Source organism: Empidonax traillii, unplaced genomic scaffold (genome assembly GCF_003031625.1).
Source record: "Empidonax traillii isolate 1590-97213 ecotype Southwest subspecies unplaced genomic scaffold, ASM303162v1 scaffold662:size427329, whole genome shotgun sequence".
Lineage (NCBI taxonomy): Eukaryota > Metazoa > Chordata > Aves > Passeriformes > Tyrannidae > Empidonax > Empidonax traillii.
This window is the reverse complement of record NW_020955855.1, coordinates 42944-66294: the sequence shown is the minus strand read 5'-3', so window position 1 is coordinate 66294 and position 23351 is coordinate 42944. Positions and strand designations below refer to the sequence as shown.

Here is a 23351-nt window from a genome sequence, read left to right as displayed (position 1 = left end):
GATCCTGGCCGATACAGAGTGGGCAATTTTATGCAGTGAATCTTAAGTTGGCAAGTCAGCATTCAAAGACCAGACAATCTAAAGAACACCAAAAGACCATTTTTGTACAAGGATGAGTGTGTGACTATTTTATATGTGTCTTCAGGCTTGTACAGTATACCAGCTTGCTTTTGAATGGTAGGAGGAAGATACTGTCTGTATGCCTGCTGTAGCCCATTTGTTATACTCAGCCATATACTAGGTACTAAAAAGGCATATACCAAGCCCTGTGAACCAGGTGGACAGTCATGATTATGTAAGTTATAACTGAAGGGAAGGGGGAGACATTTTCTTTGTGTGGATTTAGATAAATGACCCTTAGAATTCAGCAGTACTTCCTACCTGAATTCCAGGTTCATGTACTAAGACCATCTCAGCATGTGGTGGGGATGAGCTTTCATAATGGTCTTCTCCAAAAACTGTGGAAACCAAAGACTGAAATAAATAAGTAAATAAACCCCTCCTGTATAGATGTAGGTGTCTGTCCTTGTCTTTCTTGGCTGCTTTTTCCTATGGTTCACACTGAAATAAGAGTATGCACGCTGAAATAAAGGCATGCTGTAATAGAAGTTGGGCTGTATTTTCTTATAAGTAAAGCAGAACTGATAGTGTCTATATTATTTTTGTAGTATCCTTATTATGCTTTTAGAATTTCAGATCAAGTAGCTTGGAGTCTGAGTTTCATTTGGCATTCCCATTAGTGAATACCACATCAGGGTGCAGGGTGTGGTGTCAGTATTCAATTCATTACACAAAACTTGGAACGGAATAAGACTTAAAGTAACTTTTATAGCCATTATTCTCTAAATATCCCTCTTTCCCTAAGAGGTACCAGTAATGCTGCATACTGACCAACTGAACTGTCCAAGTTTGCCTAAAATCAATTTGCCTTTTGTAGGTGTATCTGCCAGTGACGGGATCAGATTTGATGCATTGTTATGAGTCATTCACCATCAACACTGCTCCAGTGTTACATTCTAGAGTTCAAACTTGCCATTCAGACTGTTGTGGCCTTTACAGGTTCTTATCTTGCCTGACAGCTCTGCCTGAGAATAAGCTTGTCCATACTCAGAGTTACAGTTGCACCAAAAATAATTATATTTTAAATCTTGCCTATAGCAGTTAATCCTTCACCATATGTACCTTGCAGTAATGCTGGTGCAAGAACTTGTGCAGTTCTGTAGTGAATTGTACCAGAAAACTAATCTGGGTCAAAACTGACTCAGTACCTACTCAGTGTTACTGTGGCTTCATTCCCCAGTTTAATTCACTTTACAGACACAGAAATGTTTCTCTTGCCTCAAGGGAAGAAAGCAAGAAGGAGCATTCAGTTAGAGTACAACACTTATTATGCTGGAAATGCCAGTCTGAGGTGTTAGTCCAAACTATGCTGTGACTGCTGATAAAGCAATGGCAGCACAGAGCTTCTCTGTCTGGCAAGCATCTTTGCATTCAGGTGGGTTGCAGACCAGCCTGCAGCCTTTGCAGCTGAGGATTCACTGTTGTCTGTGTGCAGTGGCACAGTGGCAGTGCCTACTTCAGCAGTAGTGCAGCTCTGCAGTAATGAAGATGTAGAGGAAAATTTCTAATGCTGTGGATTCACTGACCATACCACTTATGTTTTGGTATGTTTGGGGGAATTGGGAGGAATTCAGTTTGGTTTTTGTCTGGTCCCATGGACTGAATTTCCATTACCAGTTGGAGTGTAGTAGGTGCTGTTCTGGAGTACATATCTGAATTTCCTTTCATATAAAAGGATATCTCAGGATTGTTCGCAGTGAATGGTCAGGATAACTGGGAAAGTCTTTGAAACTATGCATATGATCTGAACAAAAATGCTAATGCTCTGCCTATAGGTGCTGCAGTCAGACTGTTGCACTGTGGTATCAGTTGGATTTCACTTGTTGTATATGACTCTCTCATTATTTCTGATTCCATATGAAAACTTGTTTTTGTGACAGTTCAGCAGCTAATCCCACTGCTACTCTCCAAGGTCTGAGACTGATGCATTCATTCACTCTGTGTTTGTGGTAATGGTCAGAAAGAGATATTTTCTAGCCCAATTTTATCCCTTAACTCTATCTACTGTGGCGGTATTCCATGAAAATTGAGCTAAGTATGACAACGTGAAGTCTAAGTCAAATAAAAACTTTTTTTACTAGACTGTTCTTTATGTGCACATACAGTGTCATGAAATTTAGTATCCAAAGAAGGGAATTTCTTATTCCAAACTGACTGTGAATCTTCAGTGGATGAAAACATAGAATCATAGAATACCAATTTGGAAGGGACCTCAAGGATCATCTGGTCCAAGCTTTCTTGGCAAATCACAATCTAAACAAGGTGGCTCATCACCCTTTCCAGCTGAATCTTAACAGTGTCCAACACTAGGGAATCCACTTGGGGAAATTATTCCAGTGGCTGAATGTTCTTACTGTGAAAAATTTTCCTCTTGTGTCTAATAGGAGTCTCCCCAGGAATAACTTGTACCCCTTACCCCTTGTCTTTGCCATGTGACTCCATGTAAAAAGGGAGTATCCATCTTCATGGAGCTTTGCCAAAAGAGGGATAGTGCTTGAAAGTGTTGCATTTGCAGTGTAATGGAAAATATTGGATCTGAATAATCTAAGAAGCACCAATGAGAGAAACCTGGATGTGTGTTTGAAAGAATAACTTTACCAGCTGTTTCCATTCTTGTTTGAAAATGTCAGCAGCAATACCTATGCTGGAGCTTCTTGGTATTTTGATAGTAAAGCATATTCATTGTGCACCAGTAGGAAGACAGATAAACACACCAACCCACACACATTTTGTTGCTTACCTCTGCTTTTCTCATACTGTTGATTTTTCTTAGATTAACTTCTAAGGCCTTGACTCTGAGCTGGGTGTTACGGCAGTATGAATAATTACAGAGATATTTTTTATCTTAGCACAGTTGAAAAGTTTTTTGTTTCACTAACTGGGGCTCAAAGTGTATTTATAGACAGAATTGTGCCATGTGGCTACAATCTGTAGTAAATTCAAGTGCTTTTATAACAAAGCTCTTAATTTTGAAGGGATTTCAGTCTTTTTGGTTATGCATAAATTTGAATTTCTGGATCAAGGATAAAGAACTAAATATTTTCTTTTTCTTTTTTTAAATAAATAAATGCTGACTCTTCCTTTCTCTCCTGTTCTGGAGCTAAAACAGTTTGGCAACAGTGTTTAAAGACAGTTACAGTTAAACCAGTTTTGGAAAACAGTTTGGCAGGACACAATGGAATAAGGCCAAAGTATGTTACAGCTAAGTTTTAAAACCTAATTCTAAGCTAAAATTATAGCTATAGTGAGTGAGAATGATGTAAAACTCAAATACAATGTTTGTCTCTTCCTTTGCCTCCTTTTTTCTTTCTCCAGTTAGTCAAGCTGTGCTAGGCTGCTAGAAACAGTGCTCAAACTTCTCATACATCCTATATTTCTTCTACCTGAGCCTCAGTCAATGTGGACAGGAAATTAAATAGTTAAGTAGTTCTTTGAGAAGTAGCTTACTTTATAATCATATTATCATTACGTAAAATTTGACATATCTTAAAAATTAAGGTCTGTGGAGCCTATAGGATTGCAGATAACTGATCTTTGCTTTGTCATTTCTTGCAAAATAGTTGAATCAAAGGCTGTTTCCATTTCCCTTGATACCTTCCGGTGTTGTACAAACACAGCTACTTTCAACTGCTTTAGTTTATCTGCTGTTGACCTTAGAAGTACAATTTGCAATATGACAGGATGACTGCAGGATATTATTTTTAAAGTTTGTATAAAATGGATTGTGCATCTTTTTTTCCCACAGTGAAAATGTCTAGACTCTTCAGAACCTTTGTAAAGCTGTTATCCAGACAAATTAGTTCCATGAATTTGAGTCACATCAACCTCAAGAATTATCCAAATAAATGGGGTCACCAAGTCATTGTACTCTTAGCTATAATACAAACCACTGCTCATTATCGGTAAAGCTGACAGAAAAGAAAATTACTTATCAACTGCAGCCCAACTTTCATCTTCTTATTTTTTCTTTTTTTTTTTTCTCGTTTTTTTTTTTTTTTTTTTTTTTAAACAAGAAGATTTTCAGTTTCTCTAAGTGTTAAAAATATTTCCCATCAGAGTGGGCATTCTGTTGCCTAACAATTTTGGCTGTCTCTGGGAACTGCTAAATTGTACTGAGCATAGAAATCATGAGGAATAATTTCTGGCTAACATCTAATGCCAAGCCTAAGAGTAGAGAGCATGTAATGCCCAGTTATATTCTCAAGGAGATGTTCAATTCCTTTTGGGGAGATGGAGATGTCATACTCCTATCCTAATGATCAGTAGCTTCTCTTTGATCTTTTATACTGTTCCAAAATCCATACCAATGCCAAAAATTAACTCCTCCATATCCATGACTTCTCATCTAGTTTTGATTGCACTTTCCAAATAGCCTTTGATCCAGTATGTGCTTGTTATTTGTACTTTCTTTGTGTGCCTTTATACTCAGTTTGATAAATTCTGAACAAAGAAATCCACTGAACGCTACTCATGTTCACATAGAGTCCATGTCCTCTCTTTTACACAAGCTTTAATGAACTGCTTTCTTGTACTTCCAGGCAGTTAAGACTGTGAACATTATTTTGTTTGGTCTTCTTTCCCTTATGGGAGAAAGGGGAGAGGAAAAGAAGTAGTATGAATAAATTGAGTTAAGCTAAGTTTAGGAAGAGCCAGACTCATAGTTTAACAATTTCCCCAGCTGAATGATACTTTCATGCTCTGTTTGTGTTGTCTTTGAAGAGAAGCTGTTAGCAGAACATAACTTGAATCACATGAAATGTCTTTCTGAGGGGTTTGTGTTTTTTGGAGTTTGCATTATAGAGGTTTAGGAACAGGTAGAATGAAAGACTATGATATTAACTCTTGAAGAAGTCATGGCATTGTCATCACATCACTGATAGCAGTGTATGTTTTATGGGATAGGCATGAAATGATAGAGCAATTGTCTCCACTTTCTCAGATGAATTTTCTTCCCTTTTGGATGTTTTACGACTAGGTCATGGCAAGATTTTGAATGCCACACACTCGTACAGCTATCACAGCAGAGAGCAAAATTATACTTAACAAATAGTAGAGTCTTTTTTCTGAAGGAGTAGCTGTCTTTGATTGGTTTGATCTCTGGCCTTAGTAGCTCTACTGGTTCTCCCTCCTTTTCTCATGTTTTTGACTTTATAGCTGTCACCAGTTTCGTATGAATCATTGCAGTCCAGTGCTGAGCCCACCAATGTCCTTCAGGAGTAAACCCATTTTTTCTGCTCTGGACAATTCATCCATTTGCTGTTGCCTAACATAAACACCCTTTTAGAAGTATTCCTGGCCATTGCACAGTCGTCTGCACTTTGTGGTGGGTTTTGTAATTCCCATCAGAAAAACTCTCTTTTTAAGGCCAGTTTTGAAGATAATTAATCAGTTCTAATGCTTTGGAGATTTGTTCTTTTTCATTTCTCTTTGCAGTTGTTGGGAATTTCAGAGTAAGTGAAATTTGTTCAACTGTATCCTTGTGAAGTCCTAGTTAACCTGCTTAGGATGTTACCTAGTTCTATTTGACATGTAAAATAAGTTGTCTTGAAAATTTCAGAAGAAATACCTATTTATGATGCATGGCTGGAAGAACACTACCTTTTCAGACTTTTACTCTCAGAGTTTTCAAAGATTTCTCTCAACATTATGTCAGCAAGAGACTGTAGTCTGTCCTTTTAATCTTTAAGGATAATCAGATTGATGTAGGATGACTACTAGTGCTACTGGAGAGTTACACACAAGGATGTGGACCATCTGCCACGATTTGGAGGTAAATTAATTGCAGATGCTTTTGTACACAACAGGCAGTCTTCTATGGCAGGTTTCCTTAAGTATCTGCAGTGCTGTAGCAAAGTATCAGGTTTCATTGATTTCTGTCTTCTATTTTAAAGGTTTTTTACTTGCAGAGTTTGGAAATAGAGAGGAAGTTATTCTTTAGGGAAATCCTTGCCTAATTAGAGGAAGATGCCAATTAATTCCAGGTAGGTCATATGGATTATCTTCAGGGTTGACTTTTAGTTTTTATTCTAGCTGGAAATATGCTGTGCATATAGTGATAGATTTTTAAAACTGTATTTGGCTAACACCAAAAAACATGTCTAGTTTGTGCACTGCTGAAACTTTGCTGGTAAGTACATAGTTGCTCTTAATCCAGTAAATCATAAGGAGCTTTTTGCCTTTCATATCCTTTTATTGAGACACAGACTTCCTGCCTTGAATTTCCAAAATTCCATGCTTTTTGAGTCTTTAAGTAGAGCTTGTTGTTTGTATTAAAATATTTTAAAGATTATTTTCATAGTGGAGCAATTATTGTATCTCATTAGTTTCCTGTCTAATGAATCAATCTTCTTCCATTCACGTAATATAGTGCTCTAGGTTAAAAACCCCAACCAAACAAAAACCCTCCCCAAACCCTCTCTTTAAAATTTCTTCTGAGGTGAGTTTTATTTTTGAAATTAATACTTCCAATTGATCATTTATATATATTGTGTTATGTGTTGGCTTTTGCCATGGTGGTCTGCTGAGGAAATAAATAACATTTTAGAATTGCTTTAGCCAAGCACATTTTAAAATTTATTAAGATGTTTATGGGATTGTTTTAACCTCTACTGAAACAGCTGGAACTCTCTACTAATGTTTAAAGACCACTCATCACAGAGACTGTCTTTCTTTTCCAGATTTATCACAAAAGGAGCACAACTGCGGATAAACAGGGTGGTCAATAATGATGCATTCCCTAGTATCTCAATACCTGTCAAAAATCACATGTTGCAAAATTACAGAGACATTTTGTTTGGGTCTCATATTACTGATATTGCATCCAGTTCATTTTTCATGATACAAAATGGACTCTGGCACTAATGTACCCGAAAGTTTTTATTGGCATGTGATACTCTTTGCACACTACTACTGAAAAACAATCTTAATATTTAGATGCATATGCAAGTATTTCAATGATGGAAGACCTGTATTTTCATGAGGGGCTAAAGTTAAAGGGAAGATTAGCTGGATAAAAGATGTCCAGGCCACTCTAGTGGGTCCATAAAAAGTTTGAAGATGAGACTCTGTTCTTTGCATATAATAATTTTAAAAGGCAGAAAATAATGAAAATTTGAGGCTAATATTTATGTAAAATGTGAAAAAGGTCAAAATTAAAGGGATATAAAAGAAATTAACTGGTAATTATGGGAATTTGATCACACAGAGTGTTTGGTTTTGCTTTAGCCTCTTCAACTGCTGGAAACTCAAGTTCTGCATGAGAAATGCACATGCATTGCTGGCTAAGTGTCTAGGAAATAAGGAGCAATAGTTTGACAATTGTATGCCAAAGTGGCATTTTCTGAAGGCCAGTAAAGCAATGCATAGGTGAGAAAGGATCTTAGCCAAGGTATACTTGCTGACACGTTGATTATCATTTAAACTAGCTAATTTTTTTTTTTTTTTTTTTTACATTAGCCATGCAGGATTTTACACTGATTATCTTAATTTTATGTAACAAAATTCATTATATGAGTATCTGTTGTTGCCATAGAACAATTAAAGTTTCAAGTTTTAATAGTGTTTCCATTAGGAATATGTGCTGACTTTTTGTACCAAAATCTTTTTGCATTATGAAAACAAGTATCATTTACAAGTGGTACTGAGCAATGATCAGGTTCAATAAAAATCAGTAAGTTGGTGAAACATTCCATTTAGCTCTAGTAAGGGAATTGGTGGCATTTCAAAATTAGAAGTAATTTCTGTGTTATTTTGCAACTCAGTATTTTATCCAAATGGGGTTGTGTGTATTCTAGTTACCCTGTTAAAGTAAAGAATTAAAGAAGATAATCGATGACTGAAGTTTTTTTCAAACAGTTGGTAAAATGAAGTGTCTTTCCTGCTTGTAATTTCCTAGATAATTGCATTTCAACTGGCAGCCTGTTTTCTGGGTTTGGCCCTTGAGAGACTGAATCTGTCCTGGCCACCTTTTTCTCATGGGGCAAGTAAGGAATGGTTTGTGGCCAGATCCTGCCTCTGCGCACGCAGGCAGCTGTAACTCAATTTACTGTCATTGCCACCAGAGCTTATGAGAAGAAAGTGGGGAAGGAGGATAGTTTTACTCTAAAATTGCGATCCAGCCATAATAACCGTATCTTTCTACATAGTAAGGACTGGGAAACAATCAAAAAAATAGTGTAGTTTGCACTCAGTCACACACACGAGAATGGAACATTCCACCCAATATGTGGGAGGGTATCTCTGATGAAAACTAGTCTACTTATTTGCAGTGTCTGGATGTTGAAGGACCTGGCTTGTGCATTTGGGATGGGTTTTTTTAAGGAAATATATTTGACTGTATTAGGATCTAGTGTTCTGTGGGATTTCCCCCATAACTTATTCACAGTGTGGCTAGAGATAAGGCTAATTTTTGTATAGATTAAGAAAAAGTGGTTGATTTAGGAACAAGTAAGGGGAGAAGTATCTTGTTTCACGTAAATAAATGGAAGATGAAGAAATATGTGAACATAGAATTAAAGAATAAGTATGAGATAATTTGATAACTAAATGGGTTTGATGTTCTGTATTGCTAATGTTAAATACATATTAGTTACAGGAGGATATTTGAAGGAATTAATAATTACCTGTGTGACATCCCCTGACCACCTCAGTCAGAAATCGGTCATGCCATTCAGGACCATTGAATGTGGCAAGGGAAGAAAGTGACTGAGGATAGGAGGTAGTATATTTTTTTTTGTTTATTGAGATGCTTTGTGTTCACTGAAAATAGAATAAAAAGTTATAAATTTATGGGACCTTCTGTTGCCAGAATAAGGTAAAATTGGAAAATTGTATTTCACCCGATCTTCATGTGGGGGAAGTGATGGGCTGTCCCAGTCACTTTCCAGTTGCTGTGTTATACAAATTATCCCCAAACCACATTTGTTAGTTATTTATTTTAACTAGGGCAAGAGTTGGTACTGCAGGTATATTTCTGCAAGCAACACTGATGTGGCTTGTTCCTTTGTGCCATTTGGTAGTCAGTGAAATAGCTTCATAGGTAGAGTAAATGCAATTTAACACTCAAGTGACTTTTGATTTTTATGAGCAGAACTACCATCTGGAAGACTTATAGAACTGCTAAGCTGCTAGCTTTTCCAATACCTCCAGACAATTTATACTGAAGACACAGTTGCAAGTAAGGAAACATCATGCCAGCTGTCTGGTAGTACAGAAACACGCATGGGCACACGTGACTTTGGATTTATCTGGGATGTTTGTGCTATTCCATATATTATTTATTATTTCAGAAGATTCATTATGTAATGAACCAATGTTTGTGCTGTCTTACGTGTTGGGATTTTTTTTTTTAGTGCTGTACTGAAATGGTTCTCCTGTTACTGCTGAACTTGTTCTGGATTTATACCAAGAGAAGATCAGGTTTCTTCAGGCAGACTTGCCAGTGTTTGAAGCTTTAAACACTGAGTCAGATCTGCATAGTTCTGAAAGCAACAGCCTTCATCATGGTTATGCAACTGTCTTGCACAACTGTGATTTGTTTAAGATACAAAAGAATATTTCTTTCTTTATGGAAGTTCACAGAGGGTTTTCAATGTATCTTCAGAAGATTCTGAGCAGAGCCTTGCTGTCTACAAGGGCTCTGATATGTTACAACATGGAGCACTGCAGTCTCTGCAAATGTGAGCTCTCTGGAAAGCCACAGCCTGTGGCTGGGTTAGCATAGGGTCACTTCTCATACCCCTGGAAATCTGTGATCAAGATCTCAGTGCATGACTAGCAAGGTCAGTGTTGGGTTTTGCTGTGTTTTGAAGCCTTGGTCATGTTTTGCCTGTGACATGTCATACACAGTCAAGCTATTTATTGACTTGCTTAAACAATACTGAGAAATTTGAAAACTTTTTCAGAAAATTACCCAGTTGAAGGTTATAATGTTCTTCAAACTCTGTTCCTGAAGCATTAAATGTAGTGGTGCTATATAAAGCCAAGAATGAAAGGGGAACTCTCGGGCATTCGTTACCTCAGATGTAAATCATGTTAGATGCTAGGACTTATGTGATCTTGATATGGACAGTAAATATTCAGAATGCAGTGTCTGACACTCCACTTCTGGCTGGAGTGTCCACATTTAATGTCAAAGGGTAGTGCTCTGTAATAGTGTTGCTATAGTGTCTTTGCAGTGACTTCTTATTTTTGGGATTTCATCTTTGAAAGAAGTGGTTTTGATTTGCAGGGCACAGAAAGTACCTGCAAAGACTGTGAGGTGGTCTTAACAGCAGTAACTTCAGACCTCAGAACGCTGTTTAATGCTTCTGAGATTAAGCACTGCAGATGGGTCTTATTTATATTGTGTGAATTAACTATTCCCATTTAAGTTGTTTTATATTGTCCTGATATACCAACCTAAAATAAATCACAGCTGTGCCTTGAGCACATGGGTTCTGTCTGGTGTTTGTGATGTCTGCAAGTGATGCTGGGCTGTCACAGTTCCATTTTTGCACCTAATGGAAGCAAAATACTTCTCTGATTTAATATTTAAAGTCCAGAATAGACCAAGTGATGGATCCTACTTTAAATACTTCTCCATAATTTTAAAGCAATATTTGCTTGCAAAGGAGATTCTCAAAACTTTTATGCAAGAATCTCTTAAACTGATTCTTACTGCCTTTGATTTAACATAAGGGAAGTATGGAATATAAACATATAAACAATATGTGCATTTAATTGATGGATTTCTGTAAGCAAAAGAAAACAAACAACTTTTGAAAACTCTTATAATTGGCAGATAATCAATAGATGCTACATTTTATATATTTTATTATGAGAAAATTGTGACACCTTGATTAGGTGACCTAGGGGTTTTTTTGGTTTGGTTTGGTTTTGGTTTTTTGTAATCACTTTAAGATGGCGTCTTTTCCATGTCCATCTTTTCCACAAAAAGTCATATAAAAACAAGTAAGGTCTGTAATAAGTATTCTTTTCCTTCCCTTGCTCCATGATATTTTTGTAAGGCTCTTTCCAGTATTGTCCATGCTTTCTTTTAGTCGTAAATTAGATATATTCATCCTTTTTCTCTTCTCCACTCTTCTTTCTTTTTTGGCTCCCACGTAAAAAAGGGGGAAAGTCCACTTTTTTATATTTATAAGTTTGAGTTACAGTTTTCAGTAACGCAACACAGAAAATCAATTCCACTGTTTTTTGAAAGAAAAAGACATTCTGGAGCCCATTAGGATGTGGTGCACGGGTCAAACGGGCTGAGAGGTGCTGTGACCCAGGGATGGGACTGGACAACCTCAGCAGAGTAGGAACCCCTGAATCTGATACTACTTGTGCCATCAAATCAGCCAGCTGAGGTTGGGAAGGGAGGGGGGAAATTAGGTGTATTATTAGTTTTTTGCTTAATTTCCATTCTTACACCATGAAATTAGGCTACTTTTTGGACTACTCAACTCTCCTGTGGAATGCACAGGAGCACAAAGACAAAGCCATTAAATAATAAAGATTTTGTAGACATTATAGAAGCCACCTCAGGAGTTTAGGCATGTGAAAGGACTCTCGTTACTTCTACTTTTAGATCAGAGGCTAAGTCCCTTTTAAAGCATCACCAGCTTTTGTGCAAATCAATAAAATTTTCAGCAGGGAAGGGGGTGGGATTTAATTCTGATCCTGCGGTCATTTCTTCTATTTTCCTATTATCATTGAAAAAGATTATATTTGCAAATACATCTCTACTAGTTTTTCAGAATTTTATGTTTTGATTTTGTCTGGTTTTGAAGAGAACAGAATACCTGGAATTGATCTGATGTTAGCTTCTAAGAGGCTTTTGCTTGCGTCTTACACAAGAGACTGTTACAGAAACTTAGTAACCGAGGGTAAAAGGTAAAGCCCTGTTACTGATTAAAAAGAGTTGAACAGCAACCTTCCTATCGTTTTACAGGCATTTTCCGGCATGGAAAATGATTGTTAAGGAGAAATGGAATTAGTAGAAATTTTCTAGACAAAATTGGTTTTTTATAGGAAAACAACCTTCATTAAAGATAGCAACTGGAAAGATTTCTCTCTTTTGATACAGGAGAAAAGATCACTTTTAGCCTTTCCAATTAAAAAAAATTTAAGGAAAACCCATCAAAACCCCCTAACAAATATTCCAACAACAACAGAAAAAGTCCAAGTAAACTGAAAAATGAGATTGGCTGGGATGAAAAAGAGTAAGTTGAAAGTTGATAGTCATACATGTAGGATTGGAAAATAATTTTTCAGTTGGTTAATTTGGGTGATGAAGAAAGTGATAACTCATACAGAGTGACCTTAAAAAACTATAATGGAAGCCCATTCAAAACAATTAAAACCAATTATATATGTACATATTTATATAACTTCTAATAATAACTCAGAGTAAAAGGCTTGGTGTTTTTTCTTTTTTAAGTTTTGAGATTTAAGTACTACTTTTCCATGCTGGTTGCATTTGCATAGGTTGGGATGATTTCTGTGAAATGTGCCTAATTGCCTACCTCAGTTGCCATTAGAAGAAAATATACATGGTCATTAGTATTTGGCTCAAACATGGACTGGTTGTCAGAAATTGAATACTTTTTTTTTTTTTTAATTGGCTTCAGTTTGCTGTTATGAGTTCCATCTGCCTTGTGGAAAAGCAGAATGTATCCAATAGCTTACATCTCAAAAAATGCACAATGCCTGAATTTGTTTTCTGGTCTTTCTACTAGCTCTTATTGAAAGTTTGTAACTTCACACCTCTAATGGAGAAGTGTACTCACGCTTCAAATAGTGGTGGTGCCTTCCTCATGCTCCTTCCCAAACTGCAGTGTGGAGCTGCATCTGATGCTCCTTTCCCAGGTGTCCAGGGAGATGTGAAGCAGCTTCATTCCCAGTCTTGGCAAGGCATAGTGTTGCAGTTTATTTTCAGTTACTTGATCAATTACAGATCAAGTATTTGTTAGTTTTAATTTGGATTTTCTTAGTTCTTCTTTGTATTTACAAAGTTTGTATTACAGACTTCTCTATCTGAATTTCCTATCTATATTCATCCTAGATTCAAGGTGTGGATTTGGGCCAAAACATGTGTGTATTTTTTATGTAGATAGTATGGCTTTAAATAGATGCTTTTCCTCTCCAAAGCTTCTCCAAAACTCTGATTTTAGGCTTAGGGACTGCACTGTGAGTCAGCTCTACAAACATTTTCTTTAGACCCCTGGGAATACTTTTAATTCAACAATGATAGCTAGTAGCTGCTTAGGATATGCTTAATATTAGGTTACATGACTAATTCTTGGATCAGAATAAATAATAGGAATTTGTGCCATATGAAATGATGCAGGATTGCAGATTTATTCTTCCTGCTTATATTAGTCTAATAGCATATGATTATTTTTATAGGATGTATTATATTTCTTTTACAGAAGTGAGGATTTGAGGCATTTTTCTAAGTATAAACTCAAAAAGAATTATTAAAGAAAAGGTGAGAGAATTGATAAGTGATAATTTTAATCTATACAACATCACTGTTTCAGTGATCTCCTTGAACCACAAATATCTAAAATAAATTTAATGGACAGGAAGCCCTTTAAAATGTATTTAATTATAATTTATTCTCTTCAGAACTTATATTTTCATAACATTTTGGAGATAGCCTACATTACTGTTAAGCTATATAAAAATTCTTCTTCTGTCTTGAATGTTTATGATCATTTTAAGCACAGTAGCACATAGACTGCACTGTATTTTTATTCTCAGAACCACGTCAGAACCACTAAAACATAATTACTTTGCCTAGGAAAGATTCTTGCTGGCACCTGATGAATCCCCTTATGAATACTAGTACATCTTCTCTTAACCCATCAGAGCAGCACAAACTGTACAAAACATGTTTCTTTTTCACTGTGCATGTCACAAGTTTTGTTTGTTACAGTTGGTTGCAAAGTCAAGGGGTTGCCATGGTTCACTAAGGCCCAGTCGTGCAAGCACTTTCGTTCATGTTTAACTGATGAAGTATGTGTAGTTATAGGGGCAAGCACATGGATCTTCATGTGCAAAGTTAGCACCTCTAGTTATGTAAAACTCCACCTATTTTTGGCCTGTAGCTGTGAGACAATTCAGAGTCAACAGCAGAGCAGCTTTTAATGAGTTTATCACTTCGGTACCTGCAGTACTTTGTTCATTCTGTGCAAGAGTTTCACAAATTAATGGTTTGGGTTGGGGTTTTTTTGTACATTTAAAATTCCCTGAACATGAATGGCCGCATAACTCTGTAAAAATATGTTCCTTTTTACCACTCTAAGGGAAAGCCTTAAAAGCAGCCTTCCATAGGAAAATAAAATAAATAAAATAATTTTGTCTTTCAGTTCATTCTCTCTAATGTGGTCAACTGTTTCCTGGCAAGAAGAGAATTTCTGATCAACTTCTTTGTGGAAAGAATGTGCTACGAAAGCCCTTGGGGTATGCAAGTCAGAGGGCTCTTGGATGAGGCATTTTATGTTAATCCAAGTGTGATATAGTTGCTAAGTCTCTAAAGTCAGAACTTAAGCTATAAAGTAATGTTTTTGATCAAAACACAGTTGGATTTGTCACTGGAAACAAACTGGGAGCCACAAAGTGGATATACCAGAGCTCTTTCCTGGAGAGAAACAAAAATTTCCTCTGAGAGGAAAGCTGGATATGCTATTGCAGGTATCTGCCATCAGACAGCACTCTGTACGCTCAGTCTTGTCCAAAGAGCACCAGGTCTGGCATCCTTCACTGATACCCCATTAGACCCCATCTCTTCATGAACATCTCTCCGATACTGCTTTCACACACACCCTGAGGCACACAAATACACCTTTCAGCTGAATCCACGAAGCCAAGACTCTGCTGGATGGCAGCATGGTCATCTTACTGTTTTGAGTATTCATGACTGAAAACATGTAAAAAAACTGTGAGTGTCTGTCCATAGGACCTTTGATCCAAGCACTATTTAATGGGGACATACTAATCCACCCCACAGTGCATTAGATCAAGGCATGACAGATGCAAGCTATTTTATTTCACCAGCCAGGGTACTCTCCCTGCCTCGGAGCCAGGACAGTTCTGTGTTTTAATACCTTTAGCAGTGTGTCTCCTTTGTGGTACTGTTCCCAGGATTAAGTTTTAGAAAGACAGATGAACCACAGCAGCCCAGCTCCTCTATCTTTGTAATCATCCATAAATTTACTGGTGTTACCTGGGATGAATTGTTATCACACTCAGGAGATAAGCAATAAAACAAGAGGCAATGGGCAGAAAATGATGCACAGGAAGTGCTACCTAAATATGAGGAAGAACTTCTTTACGGTGCAGGTGATTGCGCACTGGAACAGATTGCCCAGAGAGGTTGTGGAGTCTCCACCACTGGAGATATTGAAGAACCACATGAATAATTCTCAAGTTATTCATTGCCATGTTAGAGAGTGCAAGTTTGGTAAAAAAATGCCTAGATATCGTCACAGGTCAGAGTGATGCTCCTTAAAAGTAGTTTTCATGTATTTCTGCACAAGAAGCCTAGCCTGTAGCAAAACTTCTGACTGGGTATTAAGTGTGAAAGAGATAAAGTTCATATTTAATAAAGAAGAGGTCAACAAGAGGGAAAGAATTAGTATTGTCATCAGTAGAGCTTCAACAAACAAGACTTTTCTCTTAACACCTTTTTGCACTTTAAGAAAAGAATTGCCTTGGATTATGTACGCTGGACTCCTGGTCTTGAAACATGGCCCACTCTTCTTGGATCTGGGAAAGCTGAGGAAAGGTTTCTTTTCTTGCATGTGGCTGCAGAAAGCAGGACTTTTCATGAGGGAAGGAGGAGGAGCCTTTTCTGCTTCTGAAGCACTGACAGATACTACGCTCATGGAAAACTAAAAGCTGAGAGAAAGTTACAAAGGCTGCCACATAACGTGTTTTTCTGCATATTTTTCATAGGGAAGACTTTTCAATGATGAGAAGCAAAGGGCTTTTCTCTGCAAGGTTTATCTTTTGAGTGTTAGCTGAACAAAAATAAAGTGATTCAAACACGAGTGTTTAAAAGGAAACAATGTGCCATGAATAATATTGAGTGGAAATGCTACTACATGTTTGGAGTGGGGTTGTCTGTCATTGGAAATAATAAAAATACAGCTGTAAATTATGCATTGGGGGTTGGTTTATGCTGGAAGCTACTTTTAAAGAAACTGAGGTTTATTTATTGGTGGTGTCACGGGATTATTTGGCTTGTTTTAATTCAATTGTTCAGCATTTTTGCATTTCAAGCCACGTAAAGGAGTACAAGATCTGTGGTTACATCTACCCAGTTCAACAGAATGGGCTCTAACCAGCCTCTGTAAATATACTGTCTCCTGTGTTGTTTCTACCACAGCAATACTTTTAAAATTGTTTATATTCTTCTAAAATTAACCCAACAAAATCAGTTTTCATGTTGTGCTATTGCATTTAGGTCTACTGCAAAATATCCTTCAACATGCTTGAAAGCCAGCTTATTTTTCACAAGGGACGTGGAAAGATTATGCCTTAGTATCCCAGGGGGATACCAAGTTTGACATCTACATTTCCTCCAGGATATGTGAAAGGTTTACTTTTTGGGGAAATTACCCTACTCCCTCACTGCATGGGGGACTATACGGCATGCATTTTGTATGCACACACACAGGTGTGTTTAAAGGTAGAAAATGGCATTCCAGTTGGATTTTGTGTCTTCAAGAAAGTCGTGATTTGTCAGAACACCTGCAAGACTTTCTCTCCCTCTCTCTCTGCCTGCCTGCCTTGGCCGGACAAATAGCCGTCAAGCTCTCAGCCGTCCAATCACTTGGGCTGCCAAGCCACCACCCCTTGTAACCAACGGCTTCCAAGCTACCTGCAGCTGGCTTTTAAAGCAAGTATGTTAATAAAATCACTTTCAGTCATTACTCTTCCGTTTATGACAGCAGGAGTTCAGGACTGGGTAAGAGAAGGAGAAGTTGCTCTGAATCAGGTTTGTAATTATGTTTACTGCTAAAAGAAGTAACCTGCAAGCAACATAGCTTATTGTAGGAAACTTTGCCTTTAACATACGTGCTTTTTGAAGTAGCAAGAGCTGTGGTATACAGTTTGTTTACAATACAGCGTTATTCTGTCTTTGGCAAAGTGCAAAGTACTGTGCTAATATTTAGAAGATGCAGATTATGTTTTCCTTCTCTGTCTGTCTGGAAGGTGTTTCTGCTTTTGGATGATAAAGCTTTCCTTTTCCATTTTATTCATCGTAGACTTCTGTTACAGTTGCTGCTTTCCAATGTTAGCACTTTGGTATTATTGAAGTACATTACTTTAAATATTCCAAGGCCTCAGGATGATAAAGCTTTCCTTTTCCATTTTATTCATCGTAGACTTCTGTTACAGTTGCTGCTTTCCAATATTAGCACTTTGGTATTATTGAAATACATTACTTTAAATATTCCAAGGCCTCAGGAGTTTTGTGAAAGTCTTGGGAACAATATGAACTTTTAGGACACTTGCAGTGAAATCACGTATTGGCTGTGCATGTGTGTACACACATACATGTGGAAATCATAGACTATACCTAGTTTTACTTTATCTCTGAATTCTTTCACTTTTATATATTATTGCACAAGATCTAATTGATGCATTACTGCAGTTTTGAATAAGGCTAAATGTACTTAAGGGCAAACAAAAAAAAAATTAATAAATTCTATAAATGGAAAATACATTAACTTTTACAGATTTTTCAGGAAAATTAGGCCAAAGGAAGAGGCTAAATTAACCTGTATTAACCAGCATGCTGTAAAATGTTAAATCACTGTACCTAAAATTTATAGTACATTATGTAATATTAGCTTTACAGAATAGTTTTTAAGTAAAATATCTTTAAGTTACTTTGGCTTCAGGAATCATTAAACATACTTCTCAATAACAGTAGTAAAACTTTCAGATGTTTTATATTGCTTTGTAAAAGTTGGCTTCCATATGAGATTTTAATCTTTTTTTATTAGAGCTTTTAACTGAAAATTTTGTAGGAAGAGCTGAAGGGTAACTACAGAAGAACTTTGTATTTTCTCATGTGTAGCTTGGGTTTAATGTATACTAACTTAAACTGCTTATGAGATATAATTAAAATAAAATGTGATTTTAACGGAAATAAAATTGGTCACACATGATGCAAGGTACTTTTTTTGCTCCAATATCCACTTATTTTTTGCATTTTGTTGACTCCTATTTGGGAAAGGACTCTAAGTTAGGTTATTTTTACATGAAGAATACTTTGTAGAAATGGTAGATTTTACAGGGCTATGAAGCACTCAAGGAGACTTTATTCCTTGCATTGTGTTTGTAATTACAAGTCTTTTGATACCAAACTTTTCATGTCAGGAGAGGGTTAACAGTAGATGACCATTAAATGTTCCTGATCATCCACCTGAATGAAGAGGTGGTGTGAATAATAAGGCCGAACTCTTCTTCTTGGGTTAGCATTCAGATGGGTAGTGGTCAAGCAGTAAATGATCTGTTTTACAACTGGCCAGGAAAGGCTGAAATTAGGAAGATGCTATTAGCAGCTACTGTAGAGGGAAAAAAACCGAAACCAAACCAAACTCCCACAAAAAAGAGAAAAACCCCAGACAAACAAACAAACAAAAAACCCCCCAAGACAATAAAGAACAAAAGGGGTTGGAAAAATACCTGTGCTTATTTAGGTACTCTGACAAATACTGTGAATGTTCATCAGACATGAGGAAGCTTTGTTGTGGTTTTTTTCCTGCCTATATTAGATACATCTGTCACTCTCTTTTCCTGTCTAAATTAAGTCCTCCTCTTCCTACCCGTCTCTTTGTTGGATGCAGTTGAAAGGGTAAAACTGTAAACTACACTGTGGACGACATTCTTTCTAGGAATGCGTTCAAGGAAGAAGGAGGTTTCAGTATGGGCTGATCATTGGTCCTGAAGTCTAAGGCAGTTGAACTTTTCCAGAGGATTGTTGGAGGCATTTCTGTGTTACAGAGTAATCTGTAGCTAAATTAAAACTTAGTCCAAAAGACACTTCAGAAGTGCAGTGGCCCAGTGCATGCAGAGCCAGAGAAGTGCCACCTCAGTTGTACACAGCAAAAGGAATGTGCCCAGGTTGGTGACAAATGGACTTCACAGGTGTTTGCTTGTGACAAATGTCTCTGTAACACAGACTTCACCAGGGTGGAGCCTAGCACAGGTTTGAATGCATGAGAGAAACATCAGATTGGGTCTGCTGCTCACCTTAATTAGAAATAACTGCACTCTGTTGGTGAGTGCAAGGACATTTTCTATTTTCGGTTTCTTATTTCTACTTGCCTATGCTTAACTTCTGTATAAGCTCAGGATTCAATTTTCTCTATTTAAACTGCATGAACAATTCAGCCCACCCTGAGTAATCCTACTTGCAGGTGACATGCCTAATGCTATTGTTCAAAGGCAGGCAGGTATCCAAGTCTGCTCCAAGAAATGTAGGACAGGTGCGTCAGAGATGCCTCGAAAGCACTTCCTTCTTGATTGATTACCTGATATACTGTCAAAACTCCCCTTTCACAAGCTGTCAACTGTGCCTCCCCAGGAAGGCTCAGAGAAGAGCCAGTGCTCAGAGAAGAGCAGGATACTCAGCAGGTGCCCAGGCCAGTCCTGGCAGAGCTCATGGCAGCAGAGGCCAAGATGAAGCAGAGGCCACAGTGTGCTAGGACAAGGCAGGCTTAGGCTGCAGCAGGGAAAGGAAGAAGTAAAAAGGAGCAGTTAGGAAGATACTGAAACCTACTGGTCATAAAGTAGGAGAGATAATTTTTTAATGTGTTCACTTTATCATATTTCATGTTCCTCTATGTCATAAAGAAAGAAAACCATGAGATTTGTCTCAACTCAGGAATAAGGTCTGTGAGTCTGCAGCAATAAGACCCTTTTTAAGAGTGTGTGGTGGCAGTCAGTGTAAGCTTATCTAGGACAATGCTGCCACCAAAAGGCACAACCAGTGTTAACTTCTTTGCTTCTGTAGGTTTGTATTTGAGCACGAGACGTGCTTAGCCCCAGGGTTCTGATAAACTGTGCTTGGTAGTCAGTACATGTCAGCACTGAGTCATTGCCCGGGCTGTTCTCATGCACTGGGTAATGCATTAATGGATCTGCTTTACAAGGAAAAGGTTACACTTGTCAGTGATTTCTGAAGACATTTTGTCACCTCTTACTTATGTCCTTTGGTCCTGTGTGAAGGCCAAATATCTGTTTAAGCTCATCAGTTCTTCCTGCTGCACCATCCTATCAAGTAGGAAGTCTTGGAATGTCTCAGCCATGTCTGACATAGAGTGCCACACTTGGTGCACAGCAACAGAAGTTGTGAAGCAGGATTCAGACATTGTTTACTGTGCATATATGTAAGGAATACGTAAGGAAACGGTGCAAGACATTCTAGATTGCAGTGATTGTTATAAAAGAACGTCTGTTCCTCAAGTCTGTGTTAGGATGGATATACCTAAAAAGATATATTTTCCCATGCATGTGAGGTGTTTTTTTTCTCTACAGACACAGGATTTTTATATTGAACTTTGGTTGTGCTGCAGCTTCTAAAGGCTGAAGAAGAAAGGCTGGATTTGAGGCAGAACAGGTGTTTCCTCTTACTGGCTTGTGGCTACCAAGAACCAGCTTCCTGTCCTCTCCACAAAAGTCAGAGAAAGCAGAAACATTCTGTCTATTTTGTCACAATGATTTCTTCTCAGCAGAGAAAACCATAATATCTCTCACCTGGCCACTGCAAGATGACTCTACAACCTCCTTGTCCCAAATGGCAAAGAAGCAGAGCAATCTGAGATGTCGTTTGAATAATAGGAGTTTTGGAAATTGTTTAGTGTTCTGAGAACAACATCTGACAGAGTATTTTTTCATTGTAATGAAATACCAAATGAAATATCATTTGGGGGGAGAGGGAAATAATGCCTTAAAAAAGCTATGTTTCTGCAACATTGAAATTGCTAAACTGAAAGGCATGGAGTCACAAGAGCATTGCTGCGTGTCACCATGGGCTACAGACTAATACGTATATTAATATAACATCCTAAGTGATTGCTACAGTTTCAAAAGTGTCATTATGGGGAAAAAAAACACCATAGTGGAGTCAGGAATACTTGTCTAAATACAGCCCAGGATAGATAAACCTGACTTTGTGGGAGTGGAGTGCCTCAACCTCAGGCCCAAAGAACAGCTCTTTCTGAAGAGCTCAGGATACACAGCAGGCGATTTTGCCTGAACACTTCAATGCTGATTCCCCTCAGATGATTGTGGATCTCTGCTGACATGAATATCATCTGAGTTCTGACACTGATGTATGAAATCTCCAAAGTGGATGAAGTCTACATACCATGGGCAGATACTTACCTCTGGGAGTCTGACAGGCTGAAAAACCTGCCTAATTGCAGAAAAGCTTTGGAAACTTGCCTGTCTGCCTCCTTCCACTGTCCTGGGCCAGTTATCACCTTTCTAATGGGCATTAAGCATCTCTGCCCAGAGCTATTAAATTCCATTCATTATCCTTTTTCAAATTCCATTTACTTGAAAGGGAATGGAGATCCCTTTTCTTCAGGATGCCCTTTGAAGACAGAAGTGGCATGTCTGAGTGTACTTAGGGAACAATTACAGGAATAGGGGGAAACTGTCTGCACAGTTTCTCTCTCACAAGGGGATTTTTTTTTTTTCAAGCAATCTCATATCAGGGTGGCAGTTCTCTTGCTTCTGACTCTCTGTTCTAGTATCAAATACTGTTAATTGATCTATCCATTTTGATGCAAAGTCACTTCTGTTAGCGAATTGAACTGTTGTGAGTCGAAATGTTCTTTACTAGGAAACTGATACAGACCAGGAAGGTATATACCAGCAGAATATCTCCATCTATTCTACCTCGAGTACTGTTGTTGGAGATAGTCTGAATGAGGATGAAGAGTTTAGAAGGTGGAAGGAAACAGTGTCTGGTGACATAGGCCAGACAGCATCAAACAAATAGATTGTGTCTGTTAGATTGTGAGCTCGCTCTCAAAGGGGAGAGCAGGTTTCTTCTGATTGGCCAATGTCCAGTCAGAGACTTGTAGTTTTTCCAATTAAGTACTTAGTAGTTATCTAAAGATTCATGTATCCCCCTTTATTATGTATGTCAGTCCCAAATCCTAACCAATGCCTTTTCCAAGTTTTTGCATACCTATCCCCTTTTTCCAGAACCTTCCTTATCTGCCTATAAAACCTGTTCATTTTGTAAAATAAACTTAGATCAGCTTTAGTACCCACAGCTGCTGTCTCTGTGTGATCTGACCCCTGAGCTCGGCCGATACCCCACCAGGCACAATGAGAGAAACTTCAGCTCAACTGTAAACCCCACTGATCTGACTGGTGACCTCGAGACCCCAAACCATGATATACTGTGTCCAGCTCTAGGTCCCTCAGTTCAGGAAGGATCTTGAGGTGCTGGAGCAGGTCCAGAGAAGGGCAATGAGGCTGGTGAAGGGACTCAAGCACAAGTCCTATGAGGAGAGGCTGAGGGAGCTGGAGTTGTTTGCCTGGAGAAGAGGAGGCTCAGGGGAGATCTCATCACTCTCTACAACTCCCTGAAAGGAGGTTGTAGCCAGGTGGGGGTCGGTCTCTTTCCCCAGGCAACCAGCAGCAGGACAAGAGGGCATGGTCTTAAGCTGTGCAAAGGAGGTTTAGGTTGAATATTAGGAAAAAATTTTTTACAGAGAGCGTAATCAGGCATTGGAATGGGCTGCCCAGGGACGCAGTGATTTCAAGTCCCTGGAGGTTTTTAAGATGAGACTGGATGTGGCACTTAGTGCCATGGTCTGGTAACCACGGCAATGTTGGATGAAGGGTTAGACTTGATGATCTCAGAGGTCTTTTCCAACCTGGTTGATTCTATGATTCTATGATTCTATGATAAATTAAATAGATTTTCAGTTCCCAGGATGGTTCCACTTAACAAATCATGAGCAGAGTATAGATGTTTATGATATGAGTTGCAAAGACAAACATCAGTTTGAGGAGATGGCAGATTGTTCTAGGGGATGCCCGTGTCTTCCCTCCCAAGCAAATGCTTTGAACCCTCAGCTATAATTTGCTTAAGTTGGGAAGAGGATCACTGCTGTTGGTAACAGGCACCCATCTGTGGTGGGTTGACCTTGGCAGGACAGCAGGTGCCCACCCAGCCACTCTATCACTCCCCTTCCCAGCAGTTT

The 23351-nt window shown here is 38.1% G+C and overlaps 1 protein-coding gene across 4 annotated transcripts in view; it reads left to right on the top strand.

Annotated features, from left to right (window-relative positions):
* Positions 1–23351, top strand: part of SLC7A2 (solute carrier family 7 member 2) — a 59269-nt gene that overhangs the window by 11530 nt on the left and 24388 nt on the right. For 2 of the 4 annotated variants that reach the window (XM_027899369.1, XM_027899366.1), the window contains exon 1: positions 17020–17107. The exons of 1 other annotated variant lie outside the window; for it this stretch is intronic. The gene's annotated coding sequence lies outside the window, so the exon portion shown is untranslated. One more of the 4 variants, XM_027899368.1, reaches the window with a different exon arrangement.